The sequence below is a fragment of the Phyllobates terribilis genome, unplaced genomic scaffold (genome assembly GCF_046119375.1).
Source record: "Phyllobates terribilis strain yellow unplaced genomic scaffold, ASM4611937v1 Scaffold_1__5_contigs__length_1240528914, whole genome shotgun sequence".
Classification (NCBI taxonomy): Eukaryota; Metazoa; Chordata; class Amphibia; order Anura; family Dendrobatidae; genus Phyllobates; species Phyllobates terribilis.
In genome coordinates, this window is record NW_027362761.1 from 1,059,718,334 (window position 1) to 1,059,744,935 (window position 26,602).

Below are 26,602 nucleotides of genomic sequence, written 5' to 3' on the forward strand. Positions count from 1 at the left end.
TGCATTGGTTTCCGGTATCGGAATCGGCGATATCCGATACTTTTTGGGTATCGGCCCGATCCAATCCGATACGATATTTCCTGATATCGGAAGGTATCGCTCAACACTAGTCATATACGAGTTACACCCTAATAAGGCTGAGGAATAATGTCAACATTTCAGGCTGAAAGTGGTCACCAGGATATCCACACCATGTCATACTGGTTGTGCCTTCACTGGATCAATAACAAATAAATACAATATTCCCTTTAGCAGCTTACCGCAGATAAGTGAATGAAAAGAAAATCTCTCTACTATAGCTTTAGCCTGAAAAGTCTGATTTGCACATTTCCATGTTGTAACAATTAATGTGGGCATTGAATAGCGGAGCCATAGCACTGCATTTGCAGAGAGCACCACTTTGCTAATAAAAACATGGGAACAAATCTATATTAAGGTAGGTAATTCGAATGATCTCATCGAGGTGCAGTGATTTGTACTATTCTGCATGGACCTTTAAAGGGAATCTGTGAACAGGTTTTTGTTATTTAATCTGAGAGCTGCATAATGTAGGAGCTGAGAGCTTGATTACAGGGATGTGGCTCTTATTAAACTGTGTGTTATAGTTTCAATACAATCTGTATTTTATCAGCAGCAGATTCTCACTAAAGGACTAAGCCTCACATGCAGGTAAGTCAGGCTAACCACTGATTGGCAGTTTGCTAACAGATCACAGTGATTACAGGAAGCTGCCAATCAGGGATGTGGGCGGAGTTATACACAGCTCAGCATTCTGAGCACTGCTACATCTACAACAGAAAAAAAATAGATTCTATCATAACTGCACCAAGCAGCCCAGTAAGTGAAACATCACTAGTATCAGGCTCACATCATGCTACTATCAGATTCCATAGCAAAAAACTGCTGACAGATTCCCATAACATACATTAGATTCATATAGACACAATTTTTAATTTCAGGAATGTCACTCTTTTCAATATTCATTAGGGGAATGCAGTTTTGGCCAATCAGTGAACATTATTTAAAATCAAGTTTTATGTTAGACATATAGTCTTTTAAGAATTTCTAGTGTTTTTTTTATTTTCCACTTCACTATCTTGTATTAAAAAAAATCTGTTTTCATTCTGCCCACTGGTGACATTTCCTGTTCTGTAGAGATCACTGTTTGCTAGTTAGCTCATTATCATCACAGGCAGGTCTACAATGAAAGGTTCATAAATAGATGAATTTATATGCAGTAAATTACACATGATCCATCATTCTCAATAAATGATGGGCACAGCTCACCTCCTTCCTGCCCTAGCATAATAATTACTGCACAGGGACCGAGTATGCCTGGAAAACTTTGCTATGAAAGCCAACGAACATCTCTAGACTATTGGCTCCTATGGTCCAAGTAGCTACAGTAAAGCATATTGTTGTTAACAGAATGGTAAGATGGCTTACCCATAAACATTTCCAGGGAAAGAAAATAACAGTTAAAAAGGCTACAATAAAAAAAGAAAACAGATTAGAAAAAAAGACTAATTTGTAAACTGGTTGAAAAACTAAAAATTCTGCTTCTGCTTTTGACATTTGTAATGAATGACACCCATTAAATAAAAGTAATAATTAGAGATGAGTGGAATAATTTGCTGCTAATCATTTGCAAGTAGAATGTCCTGAAATTAGTAGGTCCCTCCAAACACTTTACGTTTCAATTCACTAGGATTTCCACATGGAAGACTAGTCAGAAAGCTGGGTTCCCAGTGGCTTATCTCCACCCGCTGATATTAACTCAAAGGTCTCTCCGTATACATGTCTAAGGTGCGAGGTAGTCGTGGATGATCTTCTACTTCTGCACGCTCTCGCAGCTTACAGGAATATTGTGTCCCAGGCCTAGTGTGCCAAGTAGGGTGCATCACACTTACTTGTGGCCCATAGGCCTCCTTTGGCTCAAGGCTTCCATCTTCTAGAACTGTAGCACACAATCCACGTGACACTGAATGCTTTATAACAGTCAAAATTGTAATGAGCTATTTACGATTATTACAATGCAGCATGTAGGATAGGGCAGAACAGGTTACAGACTTTCCCACAGGTACCGGACATAACTTCAGCCATTGTACTCAATCTGGGTAGACCCTCCCTCTGGCTAACTCCTCCAGCACTTGGAATTCTTCTCCATCAAAAGTAGTTCCATTACCTTCCGCCTCAAAAGATTCGCTCATTTCTAATGAATATTAATTTAGTTCTTTGATAAGGGCATGGGGGTATAAACAGAAAAGAAACATATTTAGCTGCTACATAAGGCAAAACTAGACCATTCTGTGCCTATAGGATCACACGACACGAAGTTTTCTGTAGCCTGACTAGTAGGCATGCATAGATTTTACTTATTTATTTTTTTACTTCTGCCACAGATTATTGATGTGACGTGCTACAATTGTTTGCTACTACAGACTTGGTACTGATTATCAATGCTATCAGATTGTTTCTGTTATTCTTCAGACTCAATCTTTTACCATACTGTACTATGCTTTAATCTCTTGTTGAATCTATGCACCACGCTTGGTGTTGTTGTTTTTTTATCATCGCATCTATGCAATAAGCTTGGTTTTGTTACTATATCTATGTACTAGACTTGGTTCTCTACTAAATCTGTGCTGTAAGCTCATCACACTACATAACATTCCATTGTTTAAAACTAATATTCCAAGATTGCTAATGTAGATGCTCAGAAGGTGCATTCTTGGATTGTTTCTGTGGGATTTTTATATCAATATTTTCATCAATGAAACAATAAACTTTGTTAAAGCTCAAGGCTACAAACACATACGTGACTTGGAATCTACAGATCACATAATAAGGTTTCTAATAAATTAGTTCATCAGTGTTTAAGGAAGACCTGTCACTGGGCCAAAAAATAGTCAGTTTTCTCTCTCTTATTTGTATTCCCTCTGCTCCCATAAGTAAATTTCAGCGAGGAAACATGCCCACATCATCACCCTGAACACTTAACCCCATATGAACCCAGCCCAAAAAAACACATATAGAACAAATAGTTTTTTTCCAAAACATTATTTATTTACCATATTTTTATATATTTATTGGGTGAGGGTCAGCCACAGCTTTTAATTGTCTTATTTACATTCTTAATCCAACCAACCAACATCATTCCTTCTTTTCCTTATATCTAAATATTTAACCAGAAACAAAGGGGCAGAATGCTATGCCCAACTCCAAACATCCAGAAGACTGATACATTTCAAGCTCCCCATTATATCAATTTTGTAAATTTTTTTTTACTTCTAACAGCTATGGAGTACATCCGTGGATTACTACACAGAGCTCCGACCCTCACTCATCAAAAATAGTGGCTCAACCTCATCCTAGAGCCAAGATAGGAAGATGTCAAGCCCTCTCTCATTTAACATAAACCTGTCAGGTTGGATAACACTATTAACCTACGGATATAGGGTTGATCTCCAGGATAATAGCGGGATGAGGCTGCCTGGATGCCATACTGAAAGCACAGGCTCATGGAAAAAATGAACTTTATTCTTCCTAGCATATGGCTGGCTTTCAGTCATACAGGCGTGCTGGCATGGCTTCAGTTATCACTCACTATACTATGAGCCGCAGCTGTAAGCACATCCCGTGACTTTCATTGATAGCTAGCTCAGCAGTGCATCTGTATAGCCAAAGGAAGAAAAATTCCCATATTGCAAAAATCAATCTTTATTAAATTATGCATATAAACAAATGAAGAACATAATAATGGACTCAGACTGCAGAGATGACAGGTAAGTAAGAATAAATGTGTTAGTCCTATGGAATATAAAAAAAAATAAATATATAAAAAATATATCTGGCTATTTGTACTGTAGACCCGTATGCAGAAAAAAAACATTCACAAAACCCCCTTTCAGAATATACACAATTGCCCTGAACACACAATATACGATACATCTAGCGAACACTTAGAAAGTCACAATATAGATACAGGTCTTATTACAGCAATGGCCTGTTCACAACGTAGGTATTAAATCAAATACAAATGAAAATAACAGGACACTAATATTGAAAATTATACAGATGTAAGTTACACAGCATTCCTATCAGTAACAGTAGGTAAGGGGTAGTAGCAAATATAATTCACAGATTGCTGAAGGATAATATTAAAAAGAGCAATCATGGATATCGCAATGCCAAAGACACAATTACAGGAATTAAGGTGCAAGTGCTATGTATTAATTCATCAAGGATAACCAACCCATGATTGTCAGCAACCTATTGAATCTATTAAACAGTATGATTAAACATAAATAAATATCCAAAGACAACTAAACTGTTCATATTTACCACCTTTACACCCTCTGACGTGCGTTTCGCTTCAGTGCTTCTTCAGCACTACATCTGTCAAGAGCCGACTGTCAAAGTGCCAGGATGTGCTTAGACCTGCCACTCATAGTATAGTGAGTGATGACTGGTAATAATGCCTGAAACGTCTGTCAATTATAATGAGGGATAGAATCAGCAACATAATTTTCCATACCTGGCACATGATGGGCCTGGAACCATATGTTACATTGAAGACACCTTAAAAATAAATGCATAAGCTGAGATAAAGTTGGCCAAGAAGAAGAAGATTAGTTGTTAATACAATATACAGTCATGGCCAAAAGTATTGAGAATGAGACAAATAGTAATTTATCCAAAGTTTACTGCTTCATTTTTTGTAATGGCAATTTGCATATACTCCTGAGTGTCAAAGAGTGATCAGCTTAACAGCAATTACTGTACTTGCAAAGTCAATATTTGCCCAGAAAATGAACTTTAACCCTCAAAACACATTTCAACATCATTGCAGTCCTACCTTAAAAGGAGCAGCTAACATCGTTTTAGTGATTGATCCATTAACACAGGTGTGGGTGTTGATGAGGACAGGGCTGGCAATCAATCAGTCATAATTAAGTAAGAATGACATCACTGGACACTTTAAAAGGAGGCTGGTTCTTGGTATCATTGTTTCTCTTCAGTTAACCATGGTTATCTCTAAAGAAACACGTGCAGCCATCATTGCACTGCACAAAAATGGCCTAACAGGGAAGAGTATCGCAGCTACAAAGATTGCACCTCAGTCAACAATCTATCGCATCATCAAGAACTTCAAGGAGAGAGCTTCCATTCTTGTCAAAAAGACTCCAGGGCGCCCAAGAAAGACCAGCAAGCACCAGGACCATATCTTAAAACTGTTTCAGCTGCGGGATCGGACTACCAGCAGTGCCGAGCTTGCTCAGGAATGGCAGCAGGCTGGTGTGAGTGCTTCTGCACGCACTGTGAGGCGGAGACTCTTTGAGCAAGGGCTGGTTTCAAGGAGGGCAGCAAAGAAGACACTTCTCTCCAGAAAAAACATCAAGGACCGACTGATATTCTGCAAAAGGTACAGGGAGTGGACTGCTGAGGACTGGGGCAAAGTCATTTTCTCTGATGAATCCCCTTTTCGATTGTTTGGGACATCTGGAAAACAGCTTATTTGGAGAAGAAGAGGTGAGCGCTACCACCAGTCTTGTCTCATGCCAACTGTAAAGCATCCTGAAACTATTCATGTGTGGGGTTGCTTCTCAGCCAAGGGAATCGGCTCACTCACAGTCTTGCCTAAAAACACAGCCATGAATAAAGAATGGTACCAGAATGTCCTCCAAGAGCAACTTCTCCCAACCGTCCAAGAGCAGTTTGGCGCCCAACAATGCCTTTTCCAGCATGATGGAGCACCTTGCCATAAAGCAAAGGTGATAAGTAAATGGCTCATGGAACAAAACATAGAGATTTTGGGTCCATGGCCTGGAAACTCCCCAGATCTTAATCCCATTGAGAACTTGTGGTCAATCATCAAGAGACGGGTAGACAAACAAAATCCAACAAATTCTGGCAAAATGCAAGCATTGATTATGCAAGAATGGACTGCTATCAGTCAGGATTTGGTCCAAAAGTTGATTGAGAGCATGCCAGGGAGAATTACAGAGGTCTTGAAGGAGAAGGGGCAACACTGCAAATATTGACTTGCTGCATTAACTCATTCTAACTGTCAATATAACCTATTGGTACTCATAAAATGATTGCAATTATATTTCTGTATGTGATATAAACATCAGACAAACACTAATAAAAACCAGAGGCCAGCAGATCATGTGAAAATATAATTTTGGTGTCATTCTCAAAACTTTTGGCCATGACTGTACTACACTCTTATTGTATGTAAAAAAAAAACATATTCTCTTTTTATATAATTAATAGTGTTGAGCGAGCATGCTCGACACTGCTCGGTACTCGCCCGAGCATCATGCTACTCGGGATGTTCGGCGAGCACCGAGCATTTCCGGGTTACTCGGGCGGGAGCTCGGGTCTCCGCCCTGCATGTTTGGCGCTCTTTACAGAGCCAATGAACATGCAGGGATTGCCAGCCAGTCACTGTAATGCTGCAGCCATGTTGGTTGTGGGCATTACAGTGATTGGCTGGCCGCACAGCGTCACCTCGAGTATTTAAAACCGGGCGCCGCCATCTTGGACACAGTCGCTCCGGATTAGACAGTGTAGGGACAGCGCTGCAGATTTAGGGAGAGATATAAACTGCGAAATAGTTAGTGTAGGGTCTGTAAAGGCTGCCAGAACAAACAAACAGTCCTTTTCAGGACTAATATTCATGCCAGATACCAGGCAGGCAGGCTGTATAGGAGACACAGTGGTTATACCAGCAAACGCTGCATTACAGTCCTGTGTGCTCCTGTTGCTGAAATTGCTGGACTTAGCACCAGGTGTCGGGGGCCAGGAAAAATCCTTTTCTTTTCATCTAAATCCTCCTTTTTTTTTCCTCATTCACACTGTACAAATACCCGTCTTATTATCCTTTTGGTATGTCCCCCCCCCCCCCAAAAAAAGCGTGTCTCTGATTTTTCAGACACAAATATCACTGTTGAAAATAGTCTGGTGTAGGCTAGAGAAACAGAAGTGTTGTTTTGCACTTCCACGGTTCAAACCTCTGTATTATCCATTTTGGGCCATTTGTATCTAAAAAAAAAAACAGTTTGAGTGTGTCGCTCACTGTTCAGCCGCAAATCTATTTATTTAAAAAAGTCTGGTATACCCCAGTAAACAATAACTGTGGTTTTGCCATCCCACGGTAAAAAATCTCTATTATTCAGGTTTTGGTATATTTTCCGTAAAGAAAAACAGTAGTGTCTCCTGACTGTTGTGACACAAAAATATATCTGTTGAAAATAGTCTTGTGTAGGCCCGACATCCCAGTGTGGTTTCGCAGTTCCACGGGTCAAATCGCTGTACTATCCAGTTTTGGGCCTTTGGTATCTAAAAAAAAGCAGTTTGAGTGTGTCGCTCACTGTTCAGCCGCAAATATCTCTATTTAAAAAAGTGTGGTATACCCCAGTAAACAATAACTGTGGTTTTGCCATCCCACGGTAAAAAATCTCTATTATTCAGCTTTTGGTAGTTTTTTCCGTAAAGAAAAACAGTAGTGTCTCCTGACTGTTGTGACACAAAAGTATATCTGTTGAAAATAGTCTTGTGTAGGCCCGACATCCCAGTGTGGTTTCGCAGTTCCACGGGTCAAATGGCTGTACTATCCAGTTTTGGGCCTTTGGTATCTAAAAAAAAAGCAGTTTGAGTGTGTCGCTCACTGTTCAGCCGCAAATATCTCTATTTAAAAAAGTGTGGTATACCCCAGTAAACAATAACTGTGGTTTTGTGGGCATTGCAAGTTGCTCTGTCCTAATTTTTGGCAGCTTTTGCTTGCAAGGCATAAGCAAATACTATGGGAGACCCACTCCCCAATAATGGGACTTATGTTTGTAATATGCTGTACTGCATGGCTCTTGTAAGGGGCATTGCCAGTTGCTCCGTCCTAATTTTTGGCAGCTTTTGCTTGCAAGGCATAAGCAAATACTATGGGACACCCACTCCCCAATAATGGGACTTATGTTTGTAATATGCTGTACTGCATGTGACGCGCCCCCTGGGCCGTGTGTACACGTGTGTGGGATACCCGGTGCCGGGTCTCTGGGGTCTGTAGTCTCCGTGGCGGTGACCCGGTCCCGTGGCTCAGGCTGGTCAAACCAGTGGCAGTCTTTCTTAGGTTTTGAGGTTAATTGTCCGACTGTGCCACCCGTGGATTGCGGTCAGGGAGTACCACCGCTGCGAGGCAGACTGCTGAGGCTGGTGTTGTGTGCGCAGCAGAGAATGGGATAACTCCCCACGGGAGGAGTATAGCCTCAGGGCAGTGAGTGTGGATGATGGGGGTGATGGTGCACGAGCGCAGCAGGAACGACTCAGAGTCTTTGCAGTGCAGTTCAGGGTCTTTACTGATGATTATAAAGTAGACCCTCCCGGGAGTACTGGCTAGCATAAGAGGCCTGGTCAGTCTGTGAGCAAGCAGCAGTTCCCCTGGCCAGGTGGAGTTGTAGGCCTCCTCGTCTGTCTGCACTCTTCATGGCTACCTTGCTGTAAGCGGGTAGAAGTAGCCCACGTCCCTGAGTGTACCGTGTAGTGCTCACCCGTATGGCTGGTGACTTGGGGCCTTCTGTTAGCCTCCGCTCCATGACGGCGGTGCTGGTCCCTTGCTTGTGACTGAGCCTCCGGGCTTCTATGGCCAGAGGACCTGAATTCCCCTGCCGGCTGGTTTCTGCTGCTGGATATATAAGTCATCACAGCCTCGGACTCCTGTGTCCGGTTCCTATTGTCTTCTGCCAGGGCGAGCTCTGCTCAGCTTCCAGCCCCTGGTCTTTAGCTCCTAGCTCCTACAGAGCTCCTTGCTGTTACTTTCCCTTGCTCTCACTATGACTCTGACTGTTCTCTGTTCTCTGACTCACTCAACCCCGCCCCAGATCCAGTTTATAAGGGCAGAATTCTCCCCTCCCAGGACTGGGGCAGGAGGATGTTGCATGTTTAAGGGATCCTGACCAGGAAACCTCCCACTTGCTCTCCGACGTAATATCTCTATTACTGTGGTGACCAGACCCCTGCGGTGCCACACATGGCTCTTGTAAGGGGCATTGCAGTTCCTCATAGTTTTTGGAAAGCCTTCCATTCACTGCTTAGGCCAACAGTGCACAGGAGACCCAGTTGCTATAAATGGAAAAAAAGGTTTAGTTAACGCCCTCTGACCTCCATGTCATTTCCAAGGGGCATTGGAGTGCCTCGAAATTTTTGGTAGGCATTGCACTCACTGTATGCCCTATAACTGTGTAGCCGAACCGCTCCTTTTGTTACAGAAACATATCCTACAAGACATATCTGGTTGACTGGCCTGATATTGATGTGAATGGTCCCTGTTCCTCCTGCTCTTTCTCCTTTGCCACTACCTCATCCATCATTTATCACCTGAAGCTTTGTTTTAACGGGAGTCATAGAACTTGGATAGTAGCAGGAAAACATCCAGCAATCCTCGGAGGAGGTAGGATATGTGCCAAAACGCTGACCACCTCAGGCCTAGCCGCTACTACATACATGCGCTTGCATTACAACAAAACAAAGCAGATGCTAACTTCTATCATCCTCATCATGCTCCTCACCTTGGCACTCTCAACTCCCCTGATGGAGAAGCCAGGGCCCACCGGAGGAGTCTGATAGTCCGGTGGGCTCGGCCAATGCTGCCCTAAAGCAGGCCAGGCTAAGAAAAGTGTGGGAAAGGTTACCGGGACAAATAGGGGTGGCTGGGGACCGAGTATGGACACCCGGCCACCCCCTGGAGGCTGGGGAGCAAGCGGGGACACCCGGCCACCAGGCGGCTGGGGACTGAGTATGGATACCAGGCCGCCGACACAGCCATGGCGTGGTGGCCAGATTCCGCCTCCACATGCCTAAAAGGCCCAATTTAAAGTGCAAGCAAGCAGTATGGTATTGCAGCCTGGTGGTGGGTGGGTGGCAGGCTGCATACTTGTGCTTGCATTGCAAGAAATGGGAGAGGTACAATTGAACACTGCCCTGGGACAAGGACTTGAATGGGGATAGTTGCAAGTCTGCAACGACAGGTGCAAGGTGGGAGGCATCTTTGCATGTACCATGAACAGGGGTTTGGCATGCACACACTACAGCGGAATAGGCTCTCCTTCCCACTAAATGCACTGGGGAGGGCACAGGTAATGTTTTGGTATACGCGCTTAATCTTATGTATAAGGCACACCAGGACAAATATGGGCGGCTGGGGACTGAGTATGGATACCTCGCTGCCGAAGCAGCCATGAGGTAGTGGCCAGCTTCGGCCTCCTCCAAACTAAAAGGCCCCATTTCAAGTGCAAGCTAGCAGTATTAAATTGCAGTCTGGGGGTGGGTGGGTGGCAGGCTGCACACTTACACTTGCATTAAAAGAAAACATAGCAGATGCTAACTTCTGTCATCATCATCATGCTCCTCACCTTGGCACTCTCAACTCCACTGATGGAGAAGTCAGGGCCCACCGGAGGAGTCTGGTTCTCTGGTGGGCTCGTCCAATGCTGCCTAAAGCAGGCCGGTCTAAGAAAAGTGTGTGGGGGGATGTTCCAAGGAGAAATAGGGGCGGCTGGGGACCGTTTATGGACGGTGTGGACAGCCGGCCGCGGGGCGGCTGGGGACCGAGTATGGACACCCGGCCGCCGGGCGGGTGGGGACTGAGTATGTATTCCAGGCCGCCAACACAGCCATGACGTGGTGGCCAGATTCCGCCTCCACATGCCTAAAAGGCCCAATTTCAAGTTCAAGCAAGCAAGCAGTATGGTATTGCAGCCTGGGGGTGGGTGGGTGGCAGGCTGCATACTTGCGCTTGTATTGCAAGGAATGGGGGAGGTACAATTGAACACTGCCCTGGGACTAGAATTTGCATGGGGATAGTTGCAAGTCTGCATCTTCTGATGCGGCAAGGATCACTTATGATGGGCATACTTTTAGACAGTGACCTGGGAGTCAGAGATGCTTCCAGGGGTCTTCCCCATGCTGTTCCCATGTCTTTTCAGCACTTTATGCATGTGTCACACAGCACATGGCCAGATAAGGTTGTAAAATGTTAAAATGACATTTCCCGGTGAATGCATTTGTCATAGTTGAAAGCAATACAAAAGTGCAAAAACGCATAAAAAATGCTACTTGTGAACATAGCCGAAGGTGTGGAGGAGTATTTTTGTTTTTGGTCATTTATTTTAACTTATACACAAGTCTTTTCCCTGGAAAGGATGTTCCTTAACATATTTCACAGGAAAAAAGTTTCACTTTCGTTTTTGAACGTTTTATTGTGAGCCCGTAAAAGTGGCTTAATACCTCTGACCACGTTGTTGACAGCAGTGACCTGGGGGTCAGAAATGCTTCCTGGGGCGATCCCCATGCTGTCCCCATGTCATTTGAGCACTGTCACTATCGTTTTGGGCACTTGTTAGGCTTTTAAAAGACTGCCGGGGGTGCCACCGCAAAAATGCTCGAGTCTCCCATAGACTAACATTGGGCTTGCTGCTCGGGTTGAGCACCCGAGTATCACGGCGAGATCGGCCCGAGCTTCGAGCACCCGAGCATTTTAGTGCTCGCTCAACACTAATAATTAAACAACCCATATCTTGACAGCCACAATAATGGGAGAAAACTCCAGTAAGGTAAGATTCTTACAGTGATCTGCTGAATGTTAGGCCACAAGCCATCATTTCGAGCACCACTCATTGCCCATGATAGCCTCAAATTCTACAGATCTTAATGCATCCATAACTAGAGATGAGCGTTGCTCTACTCGAACTGTTCGCCAATCTCAAATTCGAGCTGTTTTGGGCGGTGTTCGAGCCGTTCGGCGAACACGAACAATTTGAGAAAAATTCGGCTGTTCGAGGTTATGTTCGATAACTGTTCGTGCACCAAAATCATAACTGGATTTTTTCTCAGTAATGATGAAAATTAATGTTAATACGCAGTTTGAGTGTACAGCGGGGTGGGGGGAGGGGCAGGGGATGGATCTCTGCAGGAACAATGAAGATCTCCATTTTTTTTTCTCTTTCCCGCATTTACAGTGGGGAGGTGGAATCTGTCAGCCTATCAGCAGCGCACACACGGAGCGAAGTGCTTTTTTTCACACAAGCAAGGGCATGTGTCATTGGCAGTGTATGTCACATGTCCTTGCCCTATAAGACCAAGCCATTTTCCCCGTCGCCACCATTTTCTCACTGCTGCAGCTGCGTGTTAGACGGCACCGCTGTTGCTGTGTGCGCTATACCTTGTTAATTTCAAGCCAATTTTCGCACAAATCTACAGATAGCTTGGGAGTAGGGAATAGTTGTGATTGCAGTCCTTTTAAGGACTAGGTTACAGCATTTCCTACGACTTTTATCAGGGAGGTCTGTGCTCTTAAATAGATAGGTTGTGGGAGTAAAGACTAATTGTAATTGCAGTCCTTTTCAGGACTAGGTTACATGAGTTCCTATCAGTTTTTGCCAGGCAGGTCTGTGCCAGTGCTGTGCAAGTTTTTTTCACAGCATTTGGCTGAATCTAGCAAAGCTAATCCTTTTTGGCCTATTGCAGAGTGTGTTAGTCAGTGGAGTAGCCTATCTGTGTTGCAAGATATACCACCTGTGTATAGAATACCAATTTTTTTATTGCACCTAGTGAAGTAAAATCTTTTGGGCATAGCATCATTCTATTAGTCCATCTATACTGACCTCCATCAGGTTGCAAATTAAAACTAATTTTTATCTGCATCTACAGTACCTCTGAAAAAATATTTGGGCTTCTAGCAGTGTGTGGGACTTGTTCTATTAGTCCATCTATACTGACCTCCATCAGGTTGCAAACTGAATATATTTTTTTCTGCATCTACCTCTGAAAAAATATTGGGCTTCTAGCTGTGTGTGGGTCTTGTTCTATTAATCCATCTATACTGACCTCCATCAGGTTGCAAACTGAATATAATTTTTTTCTGCATCTAGCTCTGAAAAAATATTTGGCCTTCTAGTAGTGTGTCGGACTTTCTCTATTAGTCCATCTATACTGACCTCCATCAGGTTGCAAATTAAAAATAATTTTTATCTGCATCTACAGTACCTCTGAAAAAATATTTGGGCTTCTAGCTGTGTGCGGGACTTGTTGTATTAGTCCATCTATACTGACCTCCATCAGGTTGCAAACTGAATATATTTTTTTCTGCATCTACCTCTGAAAAAATATTTGGCCTTCTAGTAGTGTGTCGGACTTTCTCTATTAGTCCATCTATACTGACCTCCATCAGGTTGCAAACTGAATATAATTTTTTTCTGCATCTAGCTCTGAAAAAATATTTGGCCTTCTAGTAGTGTGTCGGACTTTCTCTATTAGTCCATCTATACTGACCTCCATCAGGTTGCAAACTGAATATATTTTTTTCTGCATCTACCTCTGAAAAAATATTGGGCTTCTAGCTGTGTGTGGGTCTTGTTCTATTAATCCATCTATACTGACCTCCATCAGGTTGCAAACTGAATATATTTTTTTCTGCATCTACCTCTGAAAAAATATTTGGCCTTCTAGTAGTGTGTCGGACTTTCTCTATTAGTCCATCTATACTGACCTCCATCAGGTTGCAAACTGAATATATTTTTTTCTGCATCTACCTCTGAAAAAATATTGGGCTTCTAGCTGTGTGTGGGTCTTGTTCTATTAATCCATCTATACTGACCTCCATCAGGTTGCAAACTGAATATATTTTTTTCTGCATCTACCTCTGAAAAAATATTTGGCCTTCTAGTAGTGTGTCGGACTTTCTCTATTAGTCCATCTATACTGACCTCCATCAGGTTGCAAACTGAATATAATTTTTTTCTGCATCTAGCTCTGAAAAAATATTTGGCCTTCTAGTAGTGTGTCGGACTTTCTCTATTAGTCCATCTATACTGACCTCCATCAGGTTGCAAATTAAAAATAATTTTTATCTGCATCTACAGTACCTCTGAAAAAATATTTGGGCTTCTAGCAGTGTGTGGGACTTGTTCTATTAGTCCATCTATACTGACCTCCATCAGGTTGCAAACTGAATATAGTTTTTTCTGCATCTACCTCTGAAAAAATATTGGGCTTCTAGCTGTGTGTGGGACTTGTTGTATTAGTCCATCTATACTGACCTCCATCAGGTTGCAAATTCAAAATAATTTTTTTCTGCATCTAACCCAGCCAATAGTTTTGGCCTAATACCACAGTTTGGCCACTCAGCTCTGCTCGGTTACCATCCATTGTTTTTTTGTGCAAACAACTCCAGAGTTGTGAATTAGTTAACCACCAAAATGAGTGGAAAAAGGCCTGCTGCTGGTGGAAAGGGGAATAGGCGTGTTGGGAAGGGGAAAAAAGGTTGTGTCCGTGGGGTAGGTGTTAAAGCAACAGTAACATCTGCAGAAGAAAGACCATCTTCCAGCCAAACTAAAATGTCTACTTCTTTTAGCGGACAATGTGATAAGATCCCTTTCTTACAGCCACGCCAATCGCTACAAATTCCAGATGAGGCACAAAAACAGCAGGTGCTTCAACGGATATCAAGTGCTCCTTTAAGTGGGCTCTCCTCCACATCAACTTCAACATCACAAATACTCCAGTCCTCAAAGGTGTCACCCAAATCGCACTTGCTTCCTCACAGCTCCCAAATCTCCAGCTGCCCGTCTGAGTATGAGGTAGAACAGATGGTTGAGTCTGCAGGGCTGTTTACTCATACTATAGCCTGGGAATCAGAGGTCGACTCCAGCGCTTCTGTGAATCCAGACGAGGAAATGATCTGCACTGATGCCCAGAATCTTTATGAGTCGGATCCAGGACCAGACGCAGAAGGTTCTGACCATAATGTAGACCCTCATTCCCAAACTGTAATTCCTGTTGGTGGAGACAATGAGGAAGACGATGATAAGACTCAAATACCTGATTGGAGCGACAACTTTAGTTTTTTGTCAGGGCAGGAACAGGTTGGCTCTGAGGACGACGGGTGTGATAACGCACAGGGTGATGATGATGAGGTCGGAGATCCCACTTACTGTCAACCCACAGTCAGCCAAGAGATGAGGTCAGCAGAGGAGGTGGAGGAAGATGCTAGTGACGACGAGGTCAGGTTGCGCCTTCCTGGACAGAGACGTAGTACTGGAAGCACGTCAACAACTGCATCCTCAAACACAACTCTGCCTCTCACCACAAGTCGTGGTGGCTCTTCAGGTCGCATGGGTGCTAAGCCTTGCATAGCCTGGGCATTTTTTCAGATCGATAAAGATGACCCAACTCGTGTTATCTGTAACATTTGTCAGCAAAAGCTAAGTAGAGGCCAAAAAATACATAGTTTGAGTACTTCATGCATGAACCGGCACATGGACATGAAGCATAAGTTGCAGTGGGAAGCTCAGTGTGCTACAATGCGGCCTAGCCGGCCGGGCCAACCACCGTCTGCCATATCTTGTGCATCCGCGGCCTCTTCATCCTCTGTGACTGGGGGGACAGCAGTCACACCTGTTTTGGGGCGCAGACCTGCCACCTCTTTACCCGCAACAGCCAGCGTGATTGGCAGGTTATCATTTTCTTTGGAGGTGGTAACACCAGCTGGTGTTGAGTGCTGTCCGACATCGATAGCACCACCTTTGGATGAAGGCAACCTAACATGTCCGCCTGCATCTTCCTCACAGACCGGCAGTTTGCCGGGGACACCCTTATCAACCCCGTCTAAGCACAATAGCCAGCCCTCGGTCCCTCAGATGTGGACAAGTAAAAGACCATTTCCTCCTAGCCATGAGAAAGCTAAGAGGTTGAATTTCACCATCTGCAAGCTCTTGGCTACAGAAATGCTGCCTTTCCGCCTGGTGGACACAGAGGATTTTCGAGACCTTATGTCCGTCGCAGTGCCCCAGTACCAGATGCCCAGTCGGCACTACTTCTCAAAGAAAGGTGTGCCTGCGCTCCACCAGCATGTCGCACACAACATCACCGCTTCTTTGAGAAACTCTGTGTGTGACAGGGTGCATTTCACTACAGACACTTGGACGAGTAGGCATGGACAGGGGCGTTACATGTCGCTGACTGGGCACTGGGTAACTATGGTGACAGCAGGACAAGGGGCTGCTGTCCAAGTCTTGCCGTCCCCACGAGTTGTGCGTCAATCCTCTTTATGTCAAAGTTCCTCCACTGCTTCTGCCTCCTCAACCTCCTCTCGGTCTTCCACCTGCACCCAAAGCCTGTCTGGTCATGCCACAAGCTTTCTAACTGCGCAGAAGGGATCCTGCACACCTCCTTACTATGCTGGCAGTAGGGCTCAACGTCATCAGGCGGTTTTTACATTGAAATGTCTGGGAAATGTGAGTCACACAGCTGAGGAGTTGTGGTCAGCTCTGGAGAACCAATTTCATGAATGGTTGTCTCCACTGGACCTGAAACCAGGGAAGGCCGTGTGCGACAATGCTGCAAACCTGGGTGCGGCCCTTCGCCGGGGCAATGTCACACACGTGCCTTGTATGGCTCACGTGTTGAACCTGGTTGTCCAGCAATTTTTAGCCCACTATCCCAGTCTAGATAGCCTTCTGCAGAGGGCACGGTCGCTGTGTGCTCACTTCCGCCGTTCGCATCCTGCAGCTCAGCGACTTACATCTCTACAGAAGTCGTTGGGCCTGCCACTTCACCGGCTAAAATGCGATGTGCCTACCCGGTGGAATTCAACTCTGCACATGTTGCAGCGACTGTAGCAGCACCGACAAGCCCTGGTGCAATACGTTCTGACGTATAGCCTGGGCCAACGAGATTCAGAGGTGGGGCAAATCACGCTGGAGGAGTGGTCTCAGATCAGGGACCTATGCACCCTTCTGCACAGTTTTGAAATGGCGACGAAGATGTTTAGTGCTGACGATGCCATTATCAGCATGACTATTCCGGTGATTTACATGCTGGAGCACATGTTAAACAGAATTCGGAGTCAGGTGGTGGCACAAGAGGAGGTGGAGGAAGTAGAGGAGGAGGAGTTGTATGCGGAAGGGCTAACATCTGCAAGGTCCAGAAGGTCGGCAGCACCAAGGCGGCAGGCATGTGAGGGTGGGGGAGATGGTTTTACCAGGGCGCATGGTAGCAGCCAAACTAGTGAGGAAGGTGCAGGAGCCCAGGAAGAAGTGGAGGACAAACTGATGGAAGACTCATCAGATGAGGGAGACCTTGATCACATTTCTGTTGTGCGGGGTTGGGGGGAGAGGACAGAGGAAGGAAGCATGATTGTTACCTCGCCACCAACACAACAGGGACTTGGTGCTTCTGGATGCGCAACACACATGAGTGCCTTCTTGCTGCACTACCTGCAACATGACCCTCGAATTGTGAGAATTAGAAATAATCCTGACTACTGGGTTGCCACACTGTTAGATCCCCGGTACAAAAGTAAATTTGCAGAAATTATTCCTGCCATAGAAAGGGATGCACGCATGCAGGAGTATCAGCAGAGACTGTTGCAGAATCTTACATGTGCTTTTCCACAAAATACCAGTGGTGCACGTAGTGAATCTCACAGTTCCAACTTGCCAACCGTGGGACCGTCAAGTGTTCAGCACTCAAACCGTAACAGAACCACAGTATCTGCTGGTAACATCAATTTTGCGGAATCATTTCACCACTTTTTTAGCCCATCCTTTGCAAGGCCACAGGAGACAAGAAGTCTGACACATAGTCAACGCCTAGAGACGATGGTACAGGAGTATCTCCAAGTAAACATTGAAGCCACGACTGTGTCACTGGACCCTTGCTCTTTTTGGGCTTCCAATCTGGATAAATGGCCGGAGCTAGCCACTTATGCCTTGGAGATCTTGTCATGCCCCGCAGCCAGCGTTCTGTCTGAACGTGTGTTCAGCGCTGCTGGTGGTGTGCTGACAGATAAGCACACGCGGCTCTCCACTGATAATGTAGACAGACTCACGTTCATAAAGATGAACAAATCATGGATCCGAAACGACTTTTCTACCCCTGTGTCATCCTGGGGAGAGTAAAAGCTTGATGATTGGTTAAAATCACCCTACCAAACGTTTTAAGCTTTCAAATTACTAATCATGTTTATCTGTATCTTGACTGGAAAATAATTTGGGCTTTGTAGCAGTGTGCAGCACTGATCCTATTAGGCCATCTATAATAAGCTCCACCAGATTTAAAATTAAAAGTAATTTTTAGCTGCATCTAGCCCGGAAAATAAATTTGGGGCTCCGAGATGCGCAAGACACATAAGTGCCTTCTTGCTGCACTACCTGCAGCATGACCCTCATATTGTCAGAATTCGAAGTAATCATGACTACTGGGTTGCCACACTCTTAGATCCCCCAAACTTTTCGATCAACCTTTTCATTTTAATAAAGACCAAAAAAATGGTCATTTTTGAAATTATAAGCATTAGCAGGTTGTTAGAAACTGAAATCAAACAGTTTTCAACTCAAAACTTTATTCTAGGTGATGTTACATTTTCACATAGGACCCCTTGTTCGAAAGGAGCTTCTGAACTCTCTCGTCCATTGAATTTGTCAGGTTTTGGATGGTTTCTGCTTCAATTGTTTTGCATGAGGACAGAATACCCTCCCAGAGCTGTTGCTTAGATGTGAACTGCCTCCCGCCATCATAGACACTCCTTTTAATGATGCTCCAAAGGTTCTGAATGGGGTAGAGGTCAGGGGAGCATGGGGGTCACACCATAAGTTTGTCCCCTTTTATGCCCATATCAGCCAGAGATGCAGATGTTTTATGTGCAGCATGAGATGGTGCATTATCATGCAGAAAAATGATCTTGCTGTGAAATACACGGTTCTTCTTCTTGAACCATGGCAGGAAGTGCTGTTTGAGAAAATCCACATACATTATGGAGTTCATCTTTAGCGCCTTCAGGGATCCTAAAGGGGCCGACAATCTCTCTCCCCATGATTCCAGCCCAAAACATTACTCCACCTCCTCCTTGTTGGCGCTGTAGCCGTGTTTGCGTTGGGTGTCCATCAACCAGCCATCCTCCACTCCATCCATCTGGACCATCGAGCGCTGCACGGCACTCATCCGTGAACAAAACAGTTTTGAAATCAGTCTTCATGTAATGTTTGGCCCACTGGAGCCGTTTCTGCTTGTGTGAAGTGGATAGAGGAGGTCGACAGGATGGCGCATGCACAGCTGCAAACCTCTGAAGGACCCTGCATCTTGTTGTTCGGGGGACGTTGGAGGCACAAGCAGCTTCAAAAACTTGTCTGCTGCTATGACAAGGCTTTTTTGCCGCTGCTCTTTCAACCTGACGTAATTGCCTGTAGGAAAGAGTCCTCAATTTGCCCTTATCAGCACGCACACGTGTGTACTGTGAATCAGCTACATACTTCTTGATTGCCAAGACACTTCATCCTGATCATCGCACAATGTTGATTGTAGTCATGCCTTGACCTAAACACTCCACAATTTGTTGCTTCTCAGCAGCCGACACATCCTTTTTCTTTCCCATTTTGGCAGAAAATGTAGGCTGCTTAATAATGTGAGAGAGCCTTCTTAAGTAGTCTTGCCTTTCATTGGACACACCTGCCAAACTAATTAGCACAGGTGTCTGCAATTGCTTACAGTGATATAAAGAGCCCTGACACACATCACCATCAATGAGTTTAACTGACAAACAAACAAATTCTTCCCTTATCACTCCTAAACACTTTTTGCATAATAATTTGGAACGCGGTGTACATGTGCTTTTCCACAAAACACCAGCGGTTCACGTAGTGAATCTTACAGTTCTAACTTGCCAACCGTGGTCTGTATGGAATTGTTCAATAAAGGGCCCAAAATTAAGATAACATAGATGGGAGAGGTCTCTATGAATAGGAATTCCTAAGTATTTGATACCCTGTGAGGGCCAGGCAAAGGGAAAGTTGGACTGGATGGAATCCTATATGGATTTGGGGAGGGAGACATCGAGGGCCTCAGACTTCGCTGCATTGATTTTAAAATTTTACCATGTAACAAAGTGATCTATTTCAGCCATAACAGCATGGATGGATATATGTGATTGAGTGATATATACTAGGACATCATCAGCAAATAGAGAGCACTTGTACTCGGTGCCTCCCACCTCAATCCACCTAATATTGGGGTTATGGCGAATTGATGAGAGCAGGTGCTCCGTCACTAGGATGTATAAGAGAGGGGATAGAGGACATCCCTGCCTTGTCCCATTGGTGATTGTGAAAGGTGATGAAAATGTTCTGACGCACCCCCTGGGCCTTGGGACACCCGGAGCCGGACCCTTTTTGGTGGATGCTGGTGGTTGTAGTCTTCGTGGCGGCGACCCGGTTCCGTGGCTCATGGCGGTCAAACCAGTGGCGGAACTATTTATGTGGTTTTGATGTTTAAATGTCCGACTATGCCACCCGTGGATTGCGGTCAGAGTGAACCGCCGCTACAGGGCAGACCGCTGAGGCTGGTGTTGTGGGTGCAGCAGAGCGTAGCATAACTCCCCACGGGAGGAGTATAGCCTCAGGGCAGTGTATGCGGAGGATGGGGGTGATGGTGCAGGGCAGCAGCAGTAACGACACGGAGTCAGTGATGCAGTCCAGGGCCTTTACTCACAGTTCTTATTATCCAGACCACGTCTGCAGGTAACGGCTGCCCACGTCGTACTGTGCTCACCAGGTGAGGGGCTCAGACAACTCCCAGATAACTTTGGAGCACTTCACAGGACCCCCTTTGTGTGTCCTTTGTCTGGCCTTTCTTACCAACACTTCTGTCCGGCTGCCTCGGGCCTCCTCTTGGTAAACTTTGCGCCAGTTTCCCTGACCCTATGTGGTGCCTTCCTAGCGGGTGTAGCGATGGGCTGCGCCACATAAAATGTCAGAGCCTCCGGTTTCTAGCTGAGGGTCGTTTCCTGCCTCCACTAGTTCGGGGACCGGTCTCCCCCTTTGGCCTGACCCCTCCACGCAGGTGGATTCGGGCGTGCGGTGGCGACTCGCCCGTCCGCGCCCCTGGGATCCCTTCATTCCTCGTTCCTGGAGCCTTCTCCGCTCCTCTTCCTTCCTTCTCCCTCTTCCAGGCCTGGGCCTCTGTTACTAGGCCCGCCTCCGGAGCAGAGCTCATGCAGAGCCCCTGCTCCCTGCCACTTCTGCTCAGACTTCTCTGCACTGAACTAAGATGGTGCCCACCTTTAATACTCCCTTCTCAATGCACCCAGGAACTGCTTCCTCCCTGCTCCTGCACTACAGGGTTCCCCTTCCTCAGTGTTCCCTCCCCCCACTCCAGCCAGGGACAGGGACTGTCGTGCCCATCTCAGGGGCATATTGGTCGCCCTGCCCCACGGCAATGTGGTGTAATGCATGCAGGTGTCAGGTCCTGATCCACACTCCATCCTTACCTGAGAGTGAGATATCACACCTCTGGGTGAGGTGCAATACGTCTGTAGCAACCGAGCCCTCAGGGTGCTACAGTTCCATTTATCTTCAGCCTAGGTGACGTATTGCGATACAGGGCCGTGATTTTGGCTATAAAAGGGTCCCCTAGACCCCTACCCCAAGCTTTTTAAGAGAATCATATATGGCGTGCCAGGAGACTCTATGGAATGCTTTCTCAGCATCCAACGAGAGTATCTAATTACAAATTTTTAACTGCATCTAGCCCAGGAAATACTTTGTGCCTAGTAGCAGTGTCTGCTAGTCAGCGGATTATCCCGGCTGTTAAGCAAGATACACCACCTGTAGTTTAGACACTTAATTTTTTCAAAGGAAATGCTTCGGGACCATGGGATACTCAGTGAAGAGCATCAGGAGGCACCCCAAGGCATAGGGGCTGGGACTGGCAGTAGGATGCCTTGTGGTGGACAGCCGAGCTCGATCCTTATAAAAGCTTTTTAACTGCAGCAGCTTTAGTGGACGCTACTGGAGCTGGAATTACGCGGCTGCTGGCATGAGACTTGCCCTCCAATAGATCCTTGTAAATGGATTTAAAGTGTATTCATTCAAATTAGAGAGACAATTTAAATTAAAAAGCTTAGAGCTGCCTCCACCACAGGGGGGCTCGCTCGACCCACCAGCGGACAGGCACCAGTATTGGGAGAGGGGGGCTGGCCATCAGGGTTCACCGCGGCTCTGGCACAAACCCGGCGACACGGAGGTGGCACGGGCAGGAGCGGACTAGCCGTGTCGGCTTCTCACTTTTTGGATTTTAGAAGGGCATGACATGCCTATATCTGTGTCCCCCCCTCCTTTTACTCCTCCACCTCTTTTCTTTTCGCATGACTATATGTACTTGTCACTTTTCCATGTGTTAGTTGTGTCTTCTGAGCAGTTTGTCAGCTTTTGGACACCTTTGAAGGTGTTTTCTATGTGTTTCTATGTGTTTTTGTTTGCCTGCCATTGGTTTTAACGGTGTTCGAAGGTGTTCGACGAACAGTTCGACGAACAGTTCGGCGAACACACGGGTGTTCGACGAACCGAACCGAACTCGAACACTACGGGGGTGGCTCAACACTATCCATAACGAGACCTCCTCAGTAGAGATTTTTGCTGCTTACCAGTAGGTGTAGCCATTACAGGAGTAACGGGAATCCTCCCAAACTAAGAGATCAGTCTTGTGCCACTGTTTGGGCAAATATGGTGCCAAAGGTTCATTACACCCCTTGAGGCCAAAGACAGGGTTTGTAAAAAATCTTACTAATAGACATAACTCTTTAGGCAAAAACAAAAAAAGGCCCAGTAAGGAGTGTAGTTGCTTTAGGTTGGACCGAAGGAAAACCCTTGATCATATCCAAAGTTTTCCCGACGTTAAGAGATAAACTCTATTTTGATAGAGCCAATCTCTATATTCAATGCCAAAGAGGGACATACAGTAATGGTCAAAAAACCTCCAACAAACGTTAACACTGTCTGCTATCCCTAGGAGCTACAAAAACAAAATCATCCAAATAATATATAATCGGATGGGCACCTGTCTCCCGCTTAATGACCTATTCTAAAAAGGTGTTCAATAACTTAAGTAACGACAAAAAATTGAGCACTCCATAGGGAGGCACGTCTCATAATAGAATAAATTCTTAAATTGGCAACCCAGCAAATGCAGACAGTCGGGGTGAACTGGGAGAGTCCAGAATGACTTAGCCCTAAGGGCTCTCTAGTCAGTTTGCTATAACAGGACTGTAGTCCAGCAGGAGATCCAGTGTCTACTATCTGAAAAGGGAGCATTTTTTGTGAGACATTAGCTTTATGAGATGCAACTGTGGCGCCCTGCTGCGCATTTGTGCCACAGATCCCAGAGGGGTGCATGGACGGATTCCTCCTCAAGAGGCCCTCATAGCATTCACACACCTCCACCTTCTACCTCCGACCAGCAGAGGGAGCCTGTTAGGGATATAAAAAGGGAAGGTGGAGCTAGGCAGCTAAGTCTACAGAGAGTCTAGTCTGGAATCTACAGCCTGGAGTATGCAGCCAGTCTTCTGCAGCCAGAGAGATTGTTAGGTCAGTACGGACTCAGTGAGCTCAGTTAGTGAGCCTAGGGCGTGCCGACGCCAAAAGAGCAGTCTACTGCCATTGTGAAGCCTAGTGAGGGCCCCGAGCGTGGCCGAAGGCAAGTGGAGTAAGCGAGCTACATAGGGGGCAGAGGAGCTTAGACAGCTCACCCCAAGACCATATACCGGACACCGGGTCCACGTCTGCAGGGATCTCTACGCCAAGCAGAAACAACCAGGACCCCTGGCAAACTACATGTCCCAGGAGCACCAAAAGCTGACTGTTATACCAGGGTCAGGAGTCACGGAGGCCCAAGAGACCGGGGAGTGTGATCTCCAACAGAAGGCCCTACCACCAGGTCAGCAGGTGCAAGACAGAGACCAAGTTAGACCTAGCTCCAGGCAGTTCATAAACTTATCAGGAAAAGGCAAGAAACAGGAGGCCCCACACCCGCTCACTGGGGAGAGTCCTGATATGCACCCTTCACCCTACAGTGCCCTGGATCGTGCCTGAAACACCACCAGTAAAGGTACTGAAGTGAACTCCAGTGTGCGTGCCTATTCTTCTATCCTTCCTCCGACCTGGCTGGGTCCCCTCTGTCCTGCATCCCCTCACCTACGCTGCCCTGAGGCCCTGCTCCACCTGTGGGGAGCCGCACCAACTAAGCTGCCTGAACACCGGCCTCAGAGGATTGTCGCAGCGCTGGTGATCCTCACCAGACACCACGGGTGGCGTCACGAACAATTTCCCCTTTCCCATGCACCTTTCCCCCATTCCTTGCTTTTAAGAGTGACCCCAGGGTACGGGCCCGGGAGCCGGCCACCGCGACATCCCCCAGAACTAACAGCAAGGCCCGGGCACCGAGTAGTCGTCCCCCATCCCCTGGGCGCGTCATGTCTTCCTCGTGTCACGAACAGGATTCCGTGCCCGCTGCAATGACGGAGTGTTGTGCCCGTTGTCACCAGGTACTGTGCGCCTTTAATCAAAAACTGTGTATTTAACTGTGGCAAAGATTGCCGCCATTGTTGTGCCGCCGAGCGGGAAGAAGGGCGTAATCGCGGGAAACTGAGAGGCATACCTGCTGAAGCGCACGAAGCTCCGGACACACCCCACACCTCGACGTCAAACCAGGAAGCACCAGGTCCTGGAAGGAGCCCCGGTGAGCGCTCTGACGTAGGACGCAAGCGACGCAAGGTCCTGAAGAAGACCGTCACCTGCGGAGCTGCGGCCTACTGGAAGAAAAGAAAAGAAGGTAGGCCACGGTTCGCTAGGGGGGCGCCAGAATGTCCGAAGAACAGCACAACGCCGGAGTACCGGTTAACCGCCCTGATGTTCAACCCGCGCTCGGCGCCGAGCAGGCCGAAGCAGCCGCTCCACCAGCAGGGCTTGTAACCCCTGTCATACCCATGGCCCTACCGTACATCCCTGAAGCAAAGTGGCTCCCCCAGTACAGCGGCAAACCTGAAAACCTGTCTGGATTCAAAAGGAAAATATGCGGTATACTGGACATGTACTCTATGACAGGCAAGCAAAGAGCCGCTGTTGTATTGGGACAATTGACTGGTGCTGCGGAGCGAGAAGTAGAAACCTGGTCGGCCACAGACCAGGAGTCAGTGTCCGCAATTTTTAACCCTAGAACGCATGACCATAAAAATCTACACTTTCACATACCTGGGGCCTTTTAGGCCCGTGTGCAAATAACATGGAATAACTCAAACAAAAATAATTTTCAAAGTTTATTTGAAAATTGCAAAGTAAGGATGCATTCCCACTAGCGCTGGTGTCTGCCAGGAGGAGATCTGTAATGGATCTGACCTCCTGGTGACTCCAGCTAAGGCTGGCGGAATCCCGGCATTATAAACAATATAGGTATTGAGGGCTGACACATCTAGCATATTATAAAAAAGAACTACAGGCCAACATTTTGTCTGCCTCTTGCACGTTTACTCTCCAATCATTTTGTCCATCTTGTCCACTCCTCCTTTGGTTTTATTATAATGCAAGATGATTTCGGGTTTCTGTTTCCTGTTATTGGTGTCTATACTTCCATCATGGTGCATTGTACTCAGTAATATCACAAATTTTTCTTTCTTAGCTTTATAAGACACCATTGTCGCTTGATTGCAGAAACCAAATACACTATCATAAAGTTGTCGATGTTGATTGTGCTTCATGATTGGAGGAATTTCTCTGCGGTTTTGCTTCATTGTACCAACAAGTGTAAGTTGTTTCTGAAGCAAAAAATTGCCCAGTTCAAGATTGGTGAAGTAGTTGTCCATTGTTATATTTTTTCCAGAATGGAAAATTGGTTTCGCAAGTGTTTTTACTACGTCAGAACATAGGTCTTTCTGGACTGGAGCGTCAACATCTTTGCCACAGTAAATCAGACCATTCATTCCATAATAGCTTGTAGAATCAGACATCCAGAAAATTTTAATACCATATTTAGCAGGTTTGCTGGGCATATACTGAATGAAATTGCAACGTCCCCTAAATGCAAGAAGTTGCTCATCCACTGTCACATTGTCACTAGAATGGTAATGCTTAGTACAGTTCTTGATAAAAAGATTCCAGATGTAGCTAATGGGGGGCTAATTTATCTGTTTCCAACCTGACAGGATGAGTTCTCTTGTCATCAAAACGAAGGCTTCTCCGAATATCCTCAAATCTATTGACTGACATTGTTGCTTTGTAATGTGGATCTGAAAAAGGGTTCATAAAAAGTTCTCTGATAGGAACATTGTATGATTTTGTACTCCCTGCCAGAAGAATAAGGCCAATATAAGCATACAGTTCCTCTTTTGTTATATTTTTCCATGTTTTTTTTCTTCCTGAAGCGATACGTTTTCCTTCTAAGTTAGTACACAAAACTACCTCATCTACAATATCATCTGAAAAAATTTACAGAACATATCTCTTTTGGACAAGAATTGTGGAATTCCTACAGTTCCTTGAGCAACTCTTACAATATTATGTGATGGGGTTCGTCCAAGAACCTCAGCAGTACTGTTCCAAAAAACATTAGTTTTGGATGTTCTATTTGTACGTTCTGCTGGATCCATTACTTCTTCATCATCTGAAGAATCACTGGACGATGAAGTAGAGACATTAGCTGGTGGCATGTACTCGACATCAGACAAAGAAAGTTCACTATCTTCATCACTATCAAAAAGTATTGCTTCGATTTCTTGGTCAGTCAA